General features: G+C 41.1%; 1 protein-coding gene across 1 annotated transcript in view; it reads right to left on the reverse strand.

Annotated features, from left to right (window-relative positions):
- The window catches only part of LOC140734319 (cationic amino acid transporter 3-like), a 33512-nt gene extending 27866 nt beyond the window's left edge, over positions 1–5646 (reverse strand). The window contains exon 1 of the mRNA XM_073058117.1: positions 5508–5646. The gene's annotated coding sequence lies outside the window, so the exon portion shown is untranslated. The remainder of the gene's footprint in view (positions 1–5507) is intronic.
- Positions 5647–22806: the final 17160 nt, after the last annotated feature.

Here is a 22806-nt window from a genome sequence, read left to right on the forward strand (position 1 = left end):
TTCTGCAGAACTCTAGTAAGCACAGGCCAATCTCAGCCTATCCGCAGATGTCTGACCTGCCGAGTCCCTCCAGCAGTTGGTTTTTTTGACAGATTCCAAATCTGCAGAGTGTGTGCACACAGCTCAGCACATCTCAGAAACCAGCCTCCCCTCCATGAAATCTGCACTTGTTGCCTCAGTAAAGTAGCCAACATATTCAAAGTTCCCACCCACCAAGACATTCTCTCTTCCCCCCCCCCCCCCCGCCCTTCTATTGGGCAGAAGATGCAAAAGCCTAAAAGCACCTATCACCAGGCTCCAAATTAGCTTCTATCCAACTGTTGTATGACCACTGAACAGAGCTTTTGTACAAAAAGACAGTTATGGCCTTGCACCTTATTGCCTACCTGTACTACACTTTCCCTCAAACTGGAACACCATATTCTGCATTCTGTCACTGATTTTCCCTCATGCTACCTCAATATACTGATGTGATGAAATGATCTGTGTGGATTGCCAGCAAAACAAAAACTTTCATTGTACCTCAGTACACACAGTGTCATTAATAAACCAGTTACCATTCTGCAGTCTCAGTCAAACTCTCAAAAATGAATCCTTCATTACAGGAATCAAGTTACTATGCTGACTCCTAGGCATATTCTTCCTTGGGTGTGGTGACCAAAACTTTACACGGTCGTCTGTGTGCATACTGAAACTACACTGTTTCCCCTCTAAGTAAAACCTGATTTATTTAATCTCACATAAAGCAGGCCACCTTACAACTGTTCATCTTTGTGCAATGTTCTCATTTGAAATACTGAATTTGGAAATCCCCATACTAGGTAAACATTGATAAGTGTGATATGGAGTAATGGGACCAAACAAAACATCTAGCTGTTATCATATCCTTTCAATGCTCCAGGCTATTCAAATGGAAACCATCAAACCTGCTCCTAATTCCTTCCTGTGTCAATGTCAACTAACACATTCTTTTCTTGGAGACATTGAAAAGCTGTGGAAATCAAGCATATTTGTCTCTTCTTAGATCCAAAGTCATTAACATCGCCTGTTCCACCAATGACCCTCAAGTTCGTCAAACTGAAATTTTACACTTTAAGTACTGTATTTTATAGAAACAGGCCCTGAAAATCTGCACCAAAGTATAACTTATGCATGAGGTTTTGTCTAAAGCTGGAGTTGGATTTGGTACTTGAACCATCCTGGATATTTTCTAACCTGGCATATCTAATGTATCAACAATCCACAGTTCTCATGTAACAAACTGATCAAATATTTACACTAAATGAATTACTGTATGCGGATGTACAAATAGAATTCGTATGAATAATAAAATTAATTTATCTTAAGTATTGTAAGCATATGTTTTGCAATAATAAACCAAGTCAAACACCAGGGATATTCTTAAGAGATGGAAAATATTTTGTAACAAGCTGTACATGTCTTCAGCTCAACAAGTGCGTATAATTGAGTCTTGGCTATGCTAATATTTCTTAATCATAGTTTTTTTTGCTTTGTTAAGTCAAGTTTATTGTCATTTAGCTATATGCATGTATACTGTCAAATGAGACATTTCTCTGAATCAGGGTTTAAAGCATTGTAGTATACATAACACACAATAACTTATGAAAGTAAGGATGAAATCTACAGATGGATTACACATAAATAAACAAAGTAAAGTGCATAAATTAAATATTGTTAACTACAGAACAGACTAACTGGTGATACACTGAATGCAATGCGGCCAGGAGTTCAGAAGTCTAATGGCCTGATGGAAGAAACTGTTTCCCATCCTGACTGTTCGTTTTTATGCATCAGTCTCCTGCCTGATGGTAGAAAGTCAAAAAGGTTGCTGGATGGATAGGTGGGAACCTTAATAATACTAAGCACCCGAGTACACTCCTGATAAATGTCCACAATAGATGGTAGGGAGACCCCTATGATCCTGTCAGCTGTTCTCACAGTCCTTTGTAGGGACATCCAGTCCGATGCTCGGCTGCTCCCATACTAGATGGAGATGCAATTTGACAGGATGCTCTCGGTGGTGCTCCTATCAAATGCAGTTAAGATGGGGTTGGGGGGTGGGGGAGCTTTGTTTTCCTCATTCTTGTTAGGAAGCAGAGACACTGCTATGTCTTCTTGTTCAAGGAGGTGATATTAAGCAACCGGGTGAAGTCATCCATGATCTGTCCTCCCAGGAATTTGGTACACTTAACTCTCTCTACAGAGCAGCCATGTATTCACAGAGGGGAGTGGCTATCTGCACATCTGCATGGGTTTCAAAGACCTACAATTAATTGTTAGTGGGCATGCTTTGTTGGCTTCTAAACCGTGACAACACTTGTGGTGTGTCCCCAGCACAATGCTCCATCTGTGTTGGTCATCGATGCAAAAGCAATGCATGTCACTGTATGTTTTGAAGTACTTGTGACAAATAAATACTGTGGGTGTATCTACACCTCAGGGACTGCAGAGGTTCAAGAAGGCAGCTCATCACCACCTTCTCAAGGGCAACTAGGGTTGGGCAATAAATGCTGGCTTAGCTGGTGACACCCACATCCCGTAAATGAACAAATAAAAAAAGGAAGTAAAATCTTTAAAAACAGGACTGGGTATTTTTTTCTCATATTCACTTATGAGATCTGACCTCCCATTCCAAGCCAGCACTAGAAACACAGAACAGCTGGAATCTGGAGCACAAGACAAATTACTGGAGGAATGGGTCAAGCAGCATTTGAGCAAACAAAGGTGTAGTCAAGTTTTTGAGTTGAGACCCTGCATCAATCTTACACTTCCCTTTTGGGGTTAGGGTTTAGGGACAGTAATAAGGCAGATTTATAAGTCAGACAGTAAATGAAGACTCAGGGTCAGTCCAGATCAGAGTGCTCTACAATCAAAGGTCAGCAATCCTGGAGATCAGGTTGGCAGACAGTGAGTCCCGGTTGGAAGTCAGATGGGGAGGGAGCTACAAGAGCCAGTATCTCTCCCCAAGTCACGGGGATCTAAAGTCCATGCAAGTCCAGAAGTTGAGGCCTTCTTGAGTCAAACCCCTGATTGGCGAGTCCTGGGATCGGAGGCCACCGAGTACACAGGCAGAAGCCCGAAGGACGAAAACGGAAGCCGGCGAGTCTGGACATAGAGAGCCGCCGAAGGTCAAAGCCCCTGGGCCGGCTTGTCTGGAGGGCAGAGGCCTGGTGTCTGTGAGTCCAAACCAGGGACTGGAAGTTGGAGGTCCAATGTCAGAGAGACTGAGACCACAGCCAAGGACTGGAGGCCATGAGGCAGCCTGTCTAATATTATCTCTCTAATGTGTTCTCTAATCCAGGCAGCATCCTGGTAAATCTTTTTGTGCATCTCCCCTAAATCCTTCCTTTGGAGAGGTGACCAGAACTGAATAATAATACACCAAATGTGGTCTCACCAGACTTTTACGGAACTGCTAAATTATCTCGAGAGTGAAATTCAAACCCACAACTAATGAACAACAACACACCATATGCCTTCTTAACCACCCTGTCATCTTGTGCGGCAACTTCAAGGGATCCGCGGGAGCGGACTATCTCGCAGATCATCTCGCTATTCTTTCACACTGCCAAGCATCCTGCCATTAACCTTGTACTCTGCCTTCGAGTTCAACCTTTCAAAACGTGTCACTTCACAAGGTTCCGGATTGAATTCCGGATGTATTATCAGTGGAAAAACCAGCACGAAGAAACAAAGTTAACCTGGGATCCGGCCCACCGCTCAGTTCCTGCCATGTTAGTTTACTATTTGACCTCTTCTCCAGTATCAGAAACTAAATATTCATTACTGATACTTGCACAAAGAAATCCCACTCTTCCCACCCCCTACAGTGCCCAACTTCCCTTCAAACTCTCTTTGTGGCCAATCAGTACAATTTTAATGTAGGGCTTCTGTACTAAAGTTTGATGAATCTCGGACACCGGTGGCTGACACCTCTTTTTACCTTGTAACTATTATCCAGCTTTCCTGCAAAGCGAACGGCAAAACACTGACACTCATTATGTATCCAACAATGGCAGAACCAGCTTATCTTTTTTGCCCCAGATTTCTCACTAATTGCTTTAGTATTCTGAAATGTCTCTTTATAACATCAGAACCAAAAGATTGATTTGTATTTAAAATATAATAACATATGCTTTTGTGCTTAGCTTGGATATTAGATGTGAGGGCTCTAAATATTAATTGGAGGTGTGACAGACGACATAAAAAAGAATACACGCCCGAGAATTTACTCCAATTCCTTCTTAGTACTTTCAGAGGCATGCCGAAATTCCTGCGTGACCGGTTAGAAAGACCAGCACTTTACTAGGTGAGGCTATTTCGTTTCGTTTCCGTGCTGTAGATTTAAAGTACATTTGTGTAATTTTCCGATTGCGTCAGGAAAACCCGGCGGGCTCTCGCTTCACAGACGACTTGGCCACCGCCCCCACACCCTTCATCAACTTCCTTTTCCTTCTCTTCATTTCACAGCGCATGGGGATGTTCTCTTTATCAGAAATACCATAGCTTCCTTCCTCTTCGTGAAACCGTCAAGTTATGTAGGAAGTGATGCTACGCTTTCGTCTTGGGTCTGACAAACATTTAAGATTATTTGATCGGTCCTTTCAAACGCTTCTTTTGCTCGCCCCGATAATTGGCTCGGACGGAATTCGCTGCCCTGAATGCTGCCATTTGTTTGAATTATTGCATCAGACACCAACCTCCCTTGGAGATAAGACATCCAGCAATCCCGTCCCGCGCCAATTTCTCTGGCCATTTTTAACTTGTATGTGTAATCAGTTGATCCGAATTGTAAACTGTAATCACTGGCGTGGACAGTGATGCTCATCACGGAAAGCGAGGGAAAAGGAGTCCTGGACTTGGACAGACAGGCTGATGCAACAAATTGGTGTCAGCATATGCTGCCAACACAATTGCCCAACAGTCAGCCCTCTTCCTCATAATGTAAAACTAGTTTGCTTTTCCCTTAAAACAGTGAATATGTCCCCCCCCCCCCAATACTCTGTAAAGAGTGAGTACTAGGAAATGGACGCGAGTAATTTCAGCTCTATTCGCATCCTGGCATCGAATTCAATTAAAACGCGTTTTAGCTTACATTTCTAATTCTCCCGGACGATCAATGCATTTCTCTGTACTAAATGAATGCTAAGTTATCCCGACTAGCAAATAATCATGAGGTATGAATAAATCGCCGTTTTAGGCGCCAAACGCACAACATCCTCCCAAACGGCACTCTTACCTGACCTAAAACGAATGTGCTTTCATAAGCGGATGAATCAGTAATACAGTATTTTAATCGAGATCCGATTTAAAAATTTAATTACAACAAACGAAATCATTAATAATTGCCACGACCCAACCGGCGATATATTAAATGCGCTTCAATTCCGCTTTTCCGCGCATTTTGAAATCTCATTTGACCGCCACATTTTTAGGATAAAATTAAGCATAATAATCAGCCCGGGGTCTAGCAGTCGTGAACTCACTGTTTAGATGTTTTCGGATGAAGTAGCCAGGGAGAACAGTCCCGCTCGCCGCGTGTCCTTTTGAATGAAGCTGAATAGGTCGGGTACAGCCCGGCAAAGATCACAGGCAGGCGTTACGTCACGGAGAAGTCCGCCACTGAGTACTTACAGGAGGTCTGCGTGGTGGAACTATGGTTTTGTCTGTGTATCTAACACTACCAAGCAAACAAGCACTCGCAGCTTGCTTACATTCATGCAGAATCTTTAATTTCCCCAAGGCGCTTGTGGGGGGTCGGAAATGGAAGAGAATCGAACAAAATTCGTCACGGGTCACAGAGAGCGAAACTTTCGGTCAAGTGGCCAAAATAAAGGTAAAAATAAGGAGGTACCAATGAACGTCCTGAGACCAAGAAGTTTGAGGAATGAATTTCCACGGAGTCCTTGGAGATGGAATGGGGGAAACACATGTATCTAAAATTGCCCGTGTGCCGAGGGTGATGTGGGGACGAGTGAAGGATGGGTGAATCTTAAAGCAAAGTTCCAAATATTTGCATATTTCTTCTCTGGTGGTTGAATGAACATAGAACACGGAACAGGACAGCCCCCTTTGGCCCATCATGTTGGGCCAATCTAAATAAGCTATTAATTAAATGTCTAACTAAACTCCTCTCTTATGCCTGCACAGTGTCCATATCACTGTATTCGCTGCACATTAATGTGCCTATCTTAGAGCTTCTTAGAAGTTTCTATTGTATTTGCCTCGACCAACACCCCTAGGAGAACCTTCCGGGCACCCTTCGCCCTCTGGGGAAAAAAACTTGTCTTGCACATCTCCTTTGAACTTACCCCCCTTACCTTAAATGCATGCCCTTGTGTTTCATCCTGGGGGGAAAAAAGATACTGGTGGTCTCCTGTACCAATGCAGCTCATAATGTTATAAACCTGACTGCACCACATCTCGCCTCTGTTTCCACCACTCCAGATAAAACTCAAGTTTGTCCAATCTTTCCTTATAGCACATGCCATCTAATCCAACAGCATCCTAGTAAACCTCTTCTATACCCTCTCCAAAGCCTGACATCCCTTTGATAGTAAGGTGATTAAAATTGAATGTACTCCAGATGCAGCCTAACTATAGTTCTATATAGCTGAAAGAGGACCTCAATCTTGTAGTGTTTGGAGGCTTGTATGCCTCACTGACCCAGAGAACTATGTTCGCTGGAGTCGAGGCCTGGTGCTTTGGCTCTTGGTAGGGTCACCCATGCCAAACGGGCCAATAGGTAGAGGCCAGACTAAAAGTGGCCCACGGTCCTCTGGGTTCAGGGGTTCAGCCAGGGCTAACAATCCCGACTGATTCAAAAATAGTTACAGAAACAACAATGATAAGATCCTTCATTGCTGTCCTAAACACCAGTGGCATAACAGGCAGTGGGCATTAACAGTGTATTGTCCCTATACATTTAGTCTCCCAAAGTGCAAAACCTCACATTTCTCTGGATTAAGTTCCATCTGCTATTTCTTCATCCATATCTGCAACTGATACAAAGCTTGTGTGTCCTTTGACAATCTTCTACACCATCCACAACACTATAAATTTTTATATAATCGGCAAACTTACTAAACCTTCCAACTATTTCCATCCAGTTTATTTATCACAGGCAGCAGAGGTTCCAGAATGGATCCACACGGTGCACAACTATTCACAACATTTCTAGCCAGAGTAACTCCCATTGACCACTGCCCTCTGCCTTCGATGGACAAGCCAATTCTGAATCCAAAAGGACAAACCACGATGGATCCCATACATCTTAATATTCTGGAAGAGACTCCCATGAGGAATCTTGTCAAGTGCCTTACAAAAATTCATGTGGACAACATTCACAACTCTATCTTCATTAATTACCTTCATAACTTCCTCAAAAAACTTGACATAACTTGTCCTGCACTAAGCCATGCTGACTGTCTTTAATTAGGCCATTGTTTTGCAAATGCTCATGCTTCTACCCCTAAGAACCCTCTGCAATAACTTCTCTACTATTGTCATGAGACTCACTGGTCTGTAGTTTCCATGATTGATGCATTTTGAACATTCAAACCAGGATAGGACCTATACAATGAAGTGCAGGGCACTGCCAAGTATTGTGGAACAAATGGCCCTGGGACTATAACTGCACAGTTCACTGAAAGTGGTTGTACAAGTAGACAGGATGGTGAAGAAGTCATTTAGCATGCTGGCTTTCATTTCATTTCAAGGCAGCAATATAAGGATCAGGGACATTATGTTGCAGTGATATAAGGCATTGGTGAGACCTCTCTTGGAATATTGAATGCAGTTTTGGTCACCCTGTAGAGGAAAGACATTGTCAAACTGGAGAGGATGCTGAGAGATTTACAAGGATGTTGCCAGTACTAGAGAGCTTGAGTTACAGGGAGATATTGGCCACACCGAATATTTATTCCTTGGAGTATAGGAAGAAGAGGGATGATTTATAAAAGCTTGTAAGATCATGAGCAGCATGGATAAGGTGGAGGTCATAGTTTTTTCCTTAGGACTGGGAGTCCAAAACTAGATGGCACAGATACAAAATAAGAGGGGAGAGATTTAAAAGAGAACTGAGAGGTAACTTCTTTATACAGAGGGTAGTGAGTTCATGGAATGAGTCACAAAATGAAGTAGTTCGAGATGGATACAATTGCAACATTTAAGAGGTAGTTGGATAGGAGCATGATAGGGAAGGGCTTGGATGTGGTGGTTGGTATGGGCCATTTGGGCCAAAGGGCCTGTTTCAGTGTTGTATTATTCTACAACTCCATGATTACTCTCTTCCTGAACAATGGAACAACATCAGCTACTCGGCATCTCTCCAGGGCCTTGCCTATGACTAGAGAGGACGTGAAGCCGTAGTTATCTCATTGCTTGCCACTCTCAATAACCTGGTTTATATCCTATGAGGCCCTGGGACCTTAATGTTCATTAAGAAAATGGAAGCGAGGATGCTGTGCCAGTCTACAAGTATGATTGAAATGCAAAGGCTTTAGACCCCCACTCTCAACTTATCCTGCTGGTGAATGTACAGTCTGGAATGTCTGGAAAATAAAATTGAAGATCTTAGAGCAAAGTTGCTGAACCAGAGGGATATCAGGGACAGCTATGTACTTTGCATCATGGAAACGTGTCTATCCCCATCATTTTGGTTGCAGTGCTGCAGCTCAATGGCTTCACAATTCTTCACAAAGACAAAACAGCAGAGTCTTTTAAAGGCAGAGGAGGTGGAGTATATTTTATGATTAACTCATCATGGTGCACAAACATGGTATTTTATGTCTCAGTCCCACTCACCTGACCTGGAACATCTATCAGTCAAAATGTTACCTACTTTATCTGCTAAGTCAGTTTTCTGCCATCATTCGGATAATGGTGTGCATTCCGCCTCAGGCCAATGTCAGGCAGGCACTGGAGGAGCTGAGCAGTGTAATCAGCAGGCACGAATCTGTGCACACTAATGCCTTCCCTATCATTGCAGGAGATTTCAACCAGGCCAGATTGAAGAAGTCTCTAAACAATTACCACGGACATATCAGCTGTGAAACCAGAGGACCCTATGCTCCTGACCATTGTTATACCACCATCAAGAATGCTTACTGTTCCAGCCCATGCCCATGCTTTGGAAAGTCCGATCACCTGGCTGCACTTCTACACCCAGCGCATAGGCAGAGACTAAAGACTGCAGCATCAGTGTGAGGAGCAAGAAGGTGAGGCAGGGGAATGCCTACAGGACTGCTTTGAGTTGATGGGACTGGACAATATTCAGGGATACTCAAACCAAAAGCCGCAGATGAACTAGGAGATTCATAGTCTGCTGAGGGCTGGATCTGTGGCATTCAAAACCAGTGATCCAGAACTATACAAGAAGTCCAGGAATGACCAAAAGAAGACTATTCTAAGGGTGAAAAAACAATTCCAGTTGAGGCTAGGGATGGAATCACCTGCATGTCAGCCCTGGCAAAGTTTGCAGGCCATCACTTTATGAACCTAACTTTATGAATGGCTGTGATGCTTTGCTCCCAGATGACTTCAACACCTTTTATGCTTGCTATGAAAGAGTGAATAAAACTGCAACTGTGCAAATGCCTGCAGCGTCTGGTGACCCTGTGATCTCTGTCTCGGAGGCTGATGTCAGATTATCTTTCAACAGGATGAACATTTGCAAGGTGTTAGGGCTGTGAAACCTAAGAGGGAGGATGGTTTGGCTTTGCCAAACCTGAGATTTTACTATTGGGCAGTCAATATTTGATATTTAATATTTTGGACACAAGAATCGATTATAGCATCTTGCCCACAATGGGTAAATTTGGAATGTAAATCTGTACAAGACTTTTCATTGTTTTCGATTTTAGGATCTTCACTTCCTTTTTCTTTATCTAAATTGAATAAACAAATAACTCATCCTATAGTTAAGCATACATTGCGAATATGGTTTCAATTTCGTAAATTTTTTGGCTTGAATAAGTTTATCTTATCAAGGCCTATTATATCTAACTTTTTTTTTGGCCCTCTTTTATGGGTCAAGCCTTTGTATTATGGAAAACAAAAGGTATAACATATTTACGTGATCTATTTTTAGATAATGATTTTATGTCCTTTGAGCGGCTATCTAATAAATATAATTTACCTAAAACTCATTTTTTTTAGATATTTGCAAATTAGAAATTCCTTGAATAATATGCTACAGTCTTTTCCGAAATTATGTCCAATGGATATTACGGAAATTTTTTTAGCTCTGAATCCTTGCCAGAAGGGTTTAGTAGCCACCATTTATAATATGATCATGAAAATACAGCCAGAAGTATCAGAAAAGATTAAGAAGAAATGGGAAAAAGAACTTCATTGTCTTATACCCACTGAGCAGTGGGATAAAATTTTACAATTAGTCAATTCTTCTTCTATTTGTGCTGAACATGCCCTACTACAATTTAAAGTTGTACATAGGGCTCACATGCCCAAGGATAAACTTGCTCGATTTTATTCTCATGTTAATCCAACCTGTGACAGATGTCATTCTGAAGTTGCTTCATTCACCCACATGTTTTGGTCTTGCCCTTGCTTGCAAAATTATTGGAAAGATATTTTCAGTATTATTTCAACAGTTCTGAATATAAAATTGCAACCGCATCCTATTACTGCAATTTTCGGTTTACCAATGGTGGATAATAGTTGTTTATCCCCCTCAGCTCAACGGATGATTGCATTTGTTACATTAATGGCTAGAAGATCTATCCTATTGAACTGGAAAGAAATTAATCCTCCAGCTATATTTCAGTGGTTTTCTCAAACTATCTCTTGTTTGAGCTTAGAAAAAATTAGAAGTGCTGTCTTTGATTCTTCAGTTAAATTTGAAGAAACTTGGAGACCATTTATTCAACATTTTCATATGAGTTAAATTGACTTTTCCTAAACCCTGCTTCTATTATCCTTAATTATCTGGATGGAGGTACGGAGTTATTGACACTACTGTGTATATTTGACATAATGCAATGGCCCATGTTGGTTAGGTTTTTTTTCTTTACATTTTTGGGGATTTTTTTCTTATTCACTCCTTTTTTTGCAATCACTATGAGTTTGGGAGGTTATTATATATGGATTATCATCTATCTGAATGTATACTTAACCTATTAATTATGTACTCTCAAACTCTGTATTCATGTCTCATTTATGTTTAAAATTAATAAAAGGATTTAAAAAGAAAAGGGCTTGAAGGTATATCTAGTGAGGCTCTGAAAACCTGTGCAAACCAACTGGCGGGACTGATCAAGGACATCTTCAAACTTGCACTGCTGCAGTCAGAAGTTCCCACCTACATCATACCAGTGCCCAAGAAGAGCAGGGTGAGCTGCCTCAATGACTATCGTCCAGTGGCACTCATATCTACTGTGATTAAGTCCTTTGAGAGGTTGGTCATGGCTAGGATCAATTCCTGCCTAAGAAAGGACCTAGAACCCCTGTAATTCGTTTATTGCCACAACAGGTCTACAATGGATGGAATTTCATTGGCTCTCCACTCAGCCTTTGATCACCTGGACAATAGAAAAATGCACGTCAGACTGATGTTTATTGACTGTAGCTCAGCATCAACACAATCATACTATCTGTTCTAATGAACAAGCTTAAAAACCTGGGCCACTGTGCCTCCATCTGCATCTGGATCCTTGACTTACTCACTGGGAGATCACAAAATGTGTGGATTGGAAATAACATCTCCTCCCTGACAATCAACACTGGCACACATCAAGGATCTGTGCTTATCCCACTGCTCTACTCTCTCTACATACATGATGATGTGGCTAGGCATAGATTAAACCCCATCTACAAATTTGCAGCAGCACAACTATTGTTTCAGAATTTCAGGTGGTGATGAGGAGGGGTACAGGAGTGAGATAGATCAACTGGTTGAGTTGTATCGCAGCAACAGCCTTGAACTCAATGTCATTAAGACCAGGAAATTGACTGTGGACTTCAGGAAGGGGAAGTCAATGGACCAGCAGTGGAAAGGGTGAGCAGTTTTAATTTCCTGGGTGACACTGAAGGTCCATCCTGGGCCCAACATAGTAATGAAATCATGAGAAAGGAATGAGAGCAGCTATATTTCATTAGGAGTTTGAGGAGAATTGGTATTAGTCATTGGGAGTTGGAACTGTGCCCAATCAGGGAACGGGAGTGCGAGAAGAAGAGGCAACTTCACACAGGTTTGTGATTCAAGGTTAAAAAATAAAGTGCATCTTAACAGTTTTCAGAGTTTGAACTGTGCCCAATCATAGAACAGTCTTCATGAGCAAAGGCGAATAAAAATAAGGCAGGGGGAACGGAGCAGCCATTGTGTGAGTGGGGCAGTGTTAGATTGGCTTTGGCTCATCAGGCTTAGTCAAGATCCAGCTCAGGTGAAGTAAGTATTGTCGTGGTTTTTCGTGCCTTACAAATGACCAAGAGACGCAGAAGATTCTTCAAGAAGGGTTAAACTTTAATTTGCAAATCAAAGCTGAGACAGTCATTGAGCTAGTCGCTGATTGCCCACCGATCCTCGGACACTGCAGCTTTTATAGCAAATCTCTAGTTGCATTTTACACATGCTGCACGTACATTGTTCATAGCAAATAATAAACTCAGAACCGAGCAATGTTCTAATCTACATTTCTTTAGTTCTTTAGATACCTTTCATTAACACACCATTGTCATCTTAAGACTGCAGTCTCCTACCAAATTGGGTACATGCATAGCAAATAGGAAACTCAGAACTGAGCAAAGTTCTAATCTACATTTCTTTAGCTCTTTAGCTACCTCTACATTCCTAAGATTTCACTCTACTAAATTGAGTACATGCATAGCAAATAACTGACTTCATAGTTAAAGTTCATACTTTTATACTCCAATATATGCAAATAACTGACTTCATAGTTAAAGTTCATACTTTTATACTCCAATATATGCAAATAACTGACTTCATAGTTAAAGTTCATACTTTTATACTCCAATATATGCAAATAACTGACTTCATAGTTAAAGTTTATACATTTATACTCCAATAGTATCTATTAAGTTTCTTCTTCATGCTTCCTTCCTAGTCTGTTAGGTCACTGTTAGTGCATTGAAAATGGCTCCAGGGGCAGTGTTGTGTTCTTTGTGTGAGATGTGGATACCCAACCTCACAGATAACCATATCTACAACATGCACACTGACCTGTTGCTCCTCATGGAATGTGTTAAGGAACTGGAGCTGCAGTTTGACGATCTTCAGCACACAAACTGCAGAAGTGATAGACAGGAGCTAGAAGGAAGCAGCCATCCCTAGGTTACAAGAGGCAGGTAGGGGGGTGACTGTCAGGAGAAGGAAGGGAAAGGGACAGCCAGTGCAGAATACCCCTGTGGCTATTCCCCTCAATAATATTTATACCATTTTGGATACTGTTGAGGGGGATAATCTATTGGGGGAGCAGCAGTGACCAGGTCTCTGGCACTGAGTCTGGAGCTGTGGATCAGAAGAGAAGAGAGTTGAAGAGGACTGTAGCAATGATAGGAGATTCCATAGTTAGAGGAAAAGAGACAAGATTCTGTGGATACGATTGATACCCACAGATGGTATGTTGCCTCCCAGGTGCCAGGGTCATGGATGTCTCAGATTAGATTCACAGTATTCGACAGGGGGAGGCACATTGCCAACAATGAGGTCCTGCAGAGAGACTTTAGGAAGCTAGGTAGAACGCTGAAAAGCAGGATCTCACGGGTAGTGAACTCTGGATTGCTCCCTGTGCCATGTGCCAGTGAAGGTAAAAATAGGAAGATTTGGTGGATAAATGCATGGCTGAGTAACTGGTGCAGCTGGCAGGGCTTCAGATTTCTGGATCATTGGGATTTCTTCTGGAAATGGTACAACCTGTACAAAAGGGATGGGTTACACCTGAGCCAGAGGGGGACCAATATCCTTATTGGCAGGATCGCTAGAGCTGTTTGGGATAGTTTAAATTAATTTGGCAGGGGGATGGGATCCAGAGTGATGGGGCTGAGGATGGGGCAGTTGGTTTACAAACAGAGACTGTGTATAGGGAGACAGTTAGCGAGGACAGGCTGTTGGTTGGCCAAATTTTCAGTCAATGGGATAAGTTGCAATGTAAAAGAGCAATGTTATGATAGTCATTGGGGATTTCAATATGCAGGGGGAATGGGAATATCAGTTTTGTGCAGAATCCCAAAAGGGAAAATTGCAAGATGCCTACAAGGTGGCCTTTTAAGAGTAGCTCATAGTTGAGTCCACTAGGGGATCAGGTATTTTGGATTTGGTGTTGAGAAATGAACCAGAATCGATTAGAGAGCTTAAAGTAAAGGAGTTCTTTGTGGCTACTGATCACAATATGAGAGAATTCACCCTGAAATTTGTGAGGATAAAACTAAAGTCAGATGTATCTGTATTGTAGTGGAGTGAAGGGAATTACAGAGGCATGAGCGAAGTGCTGGCGAAAATTGATTGGAAGGGGACACCAGCAGGGATGACAGCAGAACAGTAATGTTTGGAAGTTCTGGGAGCAACTCAGAAGGTGCAGGATAGATAAATCCCAAAGAAGAAGTATTCTAAAGGTAGGATGATGCAATCATGGCAGATAAGGGAAGATAAAGCCAACATAAAAGACAAAGAGAGGGCATATAATTGGGCAAAGATTAGTCGGAAGTTAGAGGATTGGAACGCTTTTAACAATCAACAGAAGGCAATTAGAAAAGTCATAAAAAGGGGAAAGATGAAATATGAAAGTAAACTAGCCAATAATATTAAAGAGGATACCAACAGTTTCTTCGGAGATATACAGAGTAAAAACAAAGTGAGAGTAGATATCAGACTGCTGAAAAATGATGCTGGAGAGCTAGTAATGGGGGACAAGGAAATTGTGGACAAACTGAAAAAGTACTTTGCATCAGTCTTCACTGTGGAAGGCCCTAGCAGTATACCGGAAGTTTGAGGGTGTCAGGGGATAGAGCTGAGTGAAGCTGCATTACTAGGGAGAAGATGCTTGGGAAACTGAAAGGTCTGAAGATAAACAAATTACCGGGGCCATATGGTTTATACCCCAGGATTCTGAAAGAGGTTGCTGAAAAGGTTGTGGAGGCATTAGCAACAATCTTTCAAGAACCAATAAATTCTGGCATGGTTCCGGAGGACTGAAAAATTGCAAATGACACTCCACTCTCCAAGAAGGGAGAAAGGCAGAAGAAAGGAAATTATAGGCCAGTTGGTCTGATCTCAGTAGCTGGGAAGGTGCTGGAGTCCATTGTTAAGGATGTGGTTTTGGGGTACTTGGAGGCACATGATAAAATAGGCCAAAGTCAGCATGATTTCCTCAAGGGAAAATCTTGCCTAACGTATCTGTTGGAATTCTTTTAAGAAATAATAAGCAGGTTGAACAAACCCATGTATCTATGCAGCAAGACCTAGATATCTCATAAATGGCATGTACATTTTACCATGCAATGGCCACCTCTAATAAAAGAGGGTCTTACTACAAACATTTAATATTCAAAGGCATAACCATTGCCACCATCCATACTCTGAGAGGAGTCGTCAACCAGAAATATAACTTAAATATAGTAATCACATGTACTGGACAGAGGCCAAGCATCCTGAAGTGAACCACTCATTTCTGAAATCCTATGACCATTCCGTCATTCATAAAGCACAACAGTAACATAATGGTAAACTTTCTACTTGCCTGCGTGATGGTAATACAAACTACTCCAAAGAAGTTTGATACCATCCAAGACCAAAAAACCCGCTTGGCTGATATCTCATCAATGATTTTTGTCTCCTCCACTGCCAACAGCATGCAACAATTACAAAATGCACTGTGTTACTCACCCTCCTTATTCAGAAGTCTGTGACGTTTACCATCATTAAGAACAAAGGAAGCAGGTAGATCAGGACACCTCTGCCTACGTGTCATTTAAATCATACTGCATTTAATGTGAAGATAAATCGTTGGTCCCTCACACTGGTCAGGCTGCACTTTGAGTATTGTCAACAGCTTTAGCCCCCTTATCCCAGAAAGGATGTATTATCATTGGAGAGAGTCCAGAGGAGGATGATTGCAGGAATGAAGGGGTGAACATATGAGGAGTGTTTGGCAGCCTTGGGCCTTCACTCGCTGGAATTTAGAAGGATGCATGGGGATCTCATTGAAACCTACTGAAGGTTGAAAGGACTAGATAGGGGGGATGTGGAGAGGATGTTTCCTTTGGTGGGGGTATCCAGAACTAGAGGGCACAGTCTCAAAATTGAAGGGTGACCTTTGAGGACAGGAGTATGGAGGAATTTTTTTAGCCAGACAGTGGTGAATTTGTGGAATGCTCTGCTACAGGCTGTGGGTGAGGACAAGTCTGTGGGTATATTTAAAATGGAAGTTGATAGATTTCGGATTGGTCAGGGCATCAAGGATATGGTGAGAGGGCAGGTGTGTGGGGTTAAATGGGATCTGGGATCAGCCATGATGAAATGGTGGAGCTGATTTGATGGGCTGAATGGCCTAATTCTATTCCTATGTCTCATGGTCTTATTGCTGGATATATGCAGCAATATATATGCGGGAGGAAGAGTATAGAAAACTGATATAGGACTTTGTGATATGGTGCAACTCAAACTACCTGCGTCTCAATATCACCAAAACCAAGGAGATGGTGGTGGACTTTAGGAGATCTAGGCCTCATATGGAGCCAGTGATCATTAATGGAGAATGTGTGGAGCAGGTTAAGGCCTACAAGTATCTGGGAGTACAGTTAGACGAGAAGCTAGACTGGACTGCCAACACAGATGCCTTGTGCAGGAAGGCACAGAGTCGACTGTACTTCCTTAGAAGGTTGGCGTCATTCAATGTTTGTAGTGAGATGCTGAAGATGTTCTATAGGTCAGTTGTGGAGAGCGCCCTCTTCTTTGTGGTGGCGTGTTGGGGAGGCAGCATTAAGAAGAGGGACGCCTCACGTCTTAATAAGCTGGTAAGGAAGGCGGGCTCTGTCGTGGAAAAGTACCGAGTATAACATCGGTAGCAGAGCAAAGGGCGCTGAGTAGGCTACGGTCAATTATGGATAACTCTGAACATCCTCTACATAGCACCATCCAGAGACAGAGAAGCAGTTTCAGCGACAGGTTGCTATCGATGCAATGCTCCTCAGACAGGATGAAGAGATCAATACTCCCCAATGCCATTAGGCTTTACAATTCAACCGCCAGGAGTGAGATATGTTAAAGTGCCGGGGTTAGGACTCAATGTATTTAAGTAAACTACTTAAGAACTTTTTAAAAGCTATTATTAATGCTTTTTGAGAGGGTGATTTTAGATGCATATCATATTTTTACTGAGTTAAGTATTGTATGTAATTAGTTTAGCTACAATAAGTGTATGGGACATTGGAAAAAATGTTGAATTTCCCCATGGGGATGGATAAAGTATCTATCTATCTATCTAAATACTGTAACTCCCTGACTGACAGTGCCATGAGAATACCTTCACCAGATGGACTGCAGAATTTGAAGAAGGAGTTCACCATTACCTTCTCAAGGGCAATTAGGGATGGACAATAAACTCTGATCTTGCCAGTGATGATCAAATTCTGAAAATTAATATTTAGAAAATCTGATAGTGATGAAACTGCCTGGCATGAGACCTGTTCACAAGGAAAAAAGGAGAACCTGGTTATTGCAACATTAATTTGATCTTTCACATGAATGAAATGTAAAACCTTTGATCGACATCTGATTGATGTCTTTATTTTGCAATGTATCCAAATAAATATTTGGAAATGAATATATTTAATCAGTTCCTTATTATCTGACACTGCACATAATTAAATTTGTAAACCTGAAACACAGTTTATACTGAGGTTTAAGGTTTTCCAATACGGTACTCAGTTAAATATGATGTAACTGCCACACCTTATTTAACATGATTGTATCTTATTGGATTTATCATTATCTGTTATCAAATGTCGTGAGAATTTACCTTTGCTTTTGTATTCAATAAGTTTGTTTGTCTCAGATACTCTATTTAATTTGGTTATCACTATTGATATTAATCTCAAAAGAATTTAGCAATGCTTCTGTTTAATGTAAAACCATCAAACAAACAGGCAGTAATTAAGTTAACACAGTTTAATACATTTACAGTAATTCGACACTGCATCTAATATCCAAAGCTCTCTGACATGATCTAATAGGGTCCAAATTGAATACTGTCTCAAGAGTTATTGCCAATGTTATGAAGAATATTTAATACGATCATATGACTGTCCTTTGCTACTTTCATGGGTGTATTAGGTTGCCTTAATAAATACTATCATCAATAGTTTTTAATACTCTGGAAAAGGACCACTGAATGGAGTGAATGGTGGGAATCTAACACTCTGTATTCACAGTAGCAAGGGATCTCTGTGTAGGAGTTAACCACCAAGCTCTTCATGCAGATTTCTTGGTTACTTTGTGTCTTGGGATGTCAAACTATCTATCAGCTCAGGATGAAACAAAATATCCCTTGACATATTTTCATTGAACAATGAAAGTAGCAGGACTCAACAGTGGTGTATCCAAATATTTCCTCCAGTCAACATAATTAGTGCTGGAAGGAGTTAGCTGATGTTCTCTTTTGGAACTGCTGATTGGCTACATTGATTTCAGGGTGTGCTTGAATTTGTGTATTATTTGAATGGGTTACCAATTCTTTTATTTTAAAAGATTAGTTAATTTTTAAAATGTATTTTTCTTTATCGTGTTGTACTTTACAGTTCTAATGTGGTTGAAAACAATTTACAAGGAATCTTTTTTTGCAATAATTTATATTTGTTTTTTCAATTGTCTTTCATCATCCGAAACAACTGACAACAGTGAAATGCACTTTTGATAGAACAAGCTGCATATTAACTACTTTACAGTATTGACAACACTTAAAAATGCTTAATTGCTATGGGACACTTTGAGACATCCTGAAGATGGAAAAGCATTGTATGAATACAGGTATTGCTTTTAGTTCCTTTTTGTTATTCCAAATCACTCTAACTCAAACATTCAGCAGAATAGCTAACAAAATGTACAGGAACTGCACATGCACTTAAGCACTGCAAAGTTCCTCCAAATGATTGCTTTGTGTTCCAGACATTTATAATGAATGGAAAGAGGAAATATCTATGTAACAGGCAGGGGAAATCATCATTGTTCATGGTGATTACTCACTGTACGTTAGGAAGAAATGATTTTAATATTCTGGTATCTGGTAGAAATTGGTCTGTTAACAATATAATACATTACTGTAGGCTTAATAAAACAGATTGTAGAAATAAATAAAAAGGGTACTCTGGATGTGTATGTCTTGCAAATCTTTGTGCTAGTATGTGGGCTTATTGGCAGCTGTGTAACTCAATTTTAAATTTCCTTACTTGTTCAAACATGCAGTGTCTATAAAAAGAATTCACCCCCCTCCCAGATGTTTTCATGTTTTATTATTTTACAACACTGAATCACAGTGGATTTAATTTGGCCTTTTTTTTTGACACTGATCAACAGAAAAAGACTCTTTCATGTCAAAGTGAAAACAGATCTCTACAAAGTTATCTAAATTAACTAAAAATATAGAACACAAAATGATTGATTGAATAAGTATTCACCCCCCCCCCCCTTAATATGACCTGGTACAACCAATTGGTTTTAGATGTCACATAAATGGAGATCTGTTTTTGGAGACCTGTGTACAGTCAGGGTGTTTCAATTGATTGTAGTAAAAATACTCCTGTGTCTGGAAGATCCAATTGCTGGTGAGTCAGTATCCTGGCAAAAACGACACCATGAAGTCAAAGAAACACTCCAAGCAACTCCACGAAATGGTTATCGAGAAACACAAGTCAGGAGATGGATACACAAAAATTTCCAAGTTACTGAATATCCCTTGGAGTACAGTTAAGTCAATAATCCAGAAATGAAAAGAATATGGCACAGCTGTAAATCTGTCTAGAGCAGGCCGTCCTCAAAAACTGAATGAGCGTGCAAGAAGGGGACGAGTGAGGGAGGCCGCCAAGAGACCTATGACAACTCTGGATGAGTTACAAGCTTCAGTGGCTGAGATGGGAGAGACTGCACGTACAACAACTGTTGCCCGGGTGCTTCACCAGTCACAGCTTTATGGGAGAGTGCCAATGAGAAAGCCAAATTTGAAAAAAACTCACATGGAATCTCAGCTAGAGTTTGCCAGAAGGCATGTGGGAGACTCTGAAGTCAGCTAGAAAAAAGTTTTATGGTCTGATGAAACCAAAATTGAGCTTTTTGGCTATCAGACTAAATGCTATGCTTGGCATAAGCCAAACACTGCACCTCATCAAAAAACAAACCATTCCTCCTGTGAAGCATGGTGGTGGCTGCATCATGCTGTGGGGATGCTTCACTGCAGCAGGCCCTGGAAGGCTTGTGAAAGCAGAGGGTAAAATGAATGCAGCAAAATACAGGGAAAACCTGATGCAGTTTGCAAGAGAACTGTGACTTGAGAGGATTTGTTTTCCAGCGAGACAATGACCCCTAGATAAAGCCAAAGCTACACAGTAATGCTTAAAAATAACAAAGTTAATGTCCTGAAGTGACCAAGTCAGAATCCAGACCTCAATCCAAATGAGAATTTGTGGCTGGACTTGACAAGGGCTGTTCACTCACGATCCCTGTGCAATCTGACAGAGCTTGAGAAGTTCTGTAAAGAAGAATGGGGGGAAATTGTGTTTAATAATTGTGATAAATTTAGACTGATTTGTTTTCACTTTGATGCAAAAGAGTCTTTTCTGTTGATCAGTGTTAAGAAAGTAAAATTAAATCCACTGTGATTCAATGTTGTAAAACAATATAACATGGAAACGTCTGGGGAGGGGTGAGTATTTTTATAGGCACTGTATCAATACTGTAGCAATTGGGGTAAAGAAACTACTTAGCACTCATCCTGACATGCCGATGTTTGTATCTACACAACTCCTTTTATTTTTTATAACTGGATCACTGAAGCAATAGAAACAGGATTAGGCCACTATGTCCCTTAGGTGTGCCCCGGCATTCCCTATCAGCCTTGTTCTCTTCCCCACTTGATCCTATGTTGCCTCAAAGAGCCAAATTCTATCCACTTTATCCAGAATATGTTGAACAGTTCAAAGGGCAATGTATTCCAAAGGTTTCACATCAGCCCTTCATGCAGGTGATGTCCTCCCTTGTTCTATTCTGTACTGATTGGGGAAATAGCTTCCCAATGCGTCATTGTCATTTCCTCTCAAACGGCAGAGTTTCAAAGAGATCACCTCCCATTCTTCAAAGCTCCATTGACTTATTTCTCCCCCTAAGGTTTTATTTTATTTTAAAATTACCAATGTACAATATATTTATATAATGCCAATCTCAGTTGCAGATATACTGTTCCATTTTCCTACAAGATTTACATTATAACGCAGCTCCAGTTTTTATTTTTACATATGGTCCCTGAGCATAAAGTCCAAGGATTCTGTATAGGATTCAGTTATTCATTGTGTAATGTCAGAGCAGCCCAAACATGTCATTTTTCACCATAGAAACTTTGCAGCTGTTGAAACTAACTTCAGCTGTTTGACTTGAACCTTGACAAAGACCGCTGATAAAGTCCAGCTCTTCCTAGCAGTAAACGGATGATGCTCTCATCACACTGCAGCTGCTTCGAGGCAGTGAAGCTGACACTCCAGCTGTGCATGAACAATTGGATGTGGAGAGCTTTTCTCACTATTAGCCAAGCAAGGAAAATGTTGATGCTTGGCTGTAGGTTCTGGAGCTGAGACATTATTTCAAATGGTTTTGACAATCTGCCCATGGAACCACCTGACAGGATCTACCACTTCCATTTCTCACAGGACCCTGCGGACATCCTATGCAGATCACTACCACACTGACTTATGCTGAAAGGTGTTCTACTACGCAAACATTTCCAACAGGGACATGGTACCTCAAGGTCCAACTGCATTAAATGTTGTAAGACCACACAGTTGGCTCTATCCTTCATAACATCAAGGACAGATGGCAGCTCACAGCCTAGTGCCACCCGATTTCATATACACACAGCGACTGAGGGCCCCATGTATTATTCTGTTTTGTAATTCCAAACTATAAATTAATTGAAAGCAAGATGGCATGTAGCTCCTTCAACATTTTAGTTCTCAGCCTGGATGGTACATCAACTCTTAATCCCCACATAAGGCAACTCCCACCGTCCATCCTGGTGCTGGTAAAAATGGGGATCTTGAATTTCTGCTGCACATTCCAGCCATTTTGCATTGCCGCCTCTGGCATAATAGGGAGACTTTTGATTTGCATTAGGGGAATATGTCAAGAGGAGTGCCCTCTTTTGTAAATTTTTCAGGTATTTTGTTTTCCAAAGGTAAATGGGACAATCTGCCAGCATTTGCATGATTGAATTTGATCATGTAATTGTGCCCTCCAAGAAGCAGAGCATTTGTGCTGTCGTTGATAGTGGGACACCTTTTTGTGGATTGAAAATGGATGCCAGTGGTTGATGAGCAGCAATGGGGTAAACTCTCTCCCATACAAGTAATGGTTGTAATATTTTACACCCCAAACCAGACTCAAGGCTTCTCTGTCAATCCATGCATAATTATTCTCTGTGGTAAGGGAACATGATGCAAGGGCTACAGGATATTCACTTCCATCATTCATAACATGTGACATGACTGCACCTAAGCCATAAAGATGTGGATCATAATGTGTGAGTACAGTATCTAATGTCACCATTTCCT

The sequence above is a fragment of the Hemitrygon akajei genome, chromosome 10 (assembly GCF_048418815.1).
Source record: "Hemitrygon akajei chromosome 10, sHemAka1.3, whole genome shotgun sequence".
Classification (NCBI taxonomy): domain Eukaryota; kingdom Metazoa; phylum Chordata; class Chondrichthyes; order Myliobatiformes; family Dasyatidae; genus Hemitrygon; species Hemitrygon akajei.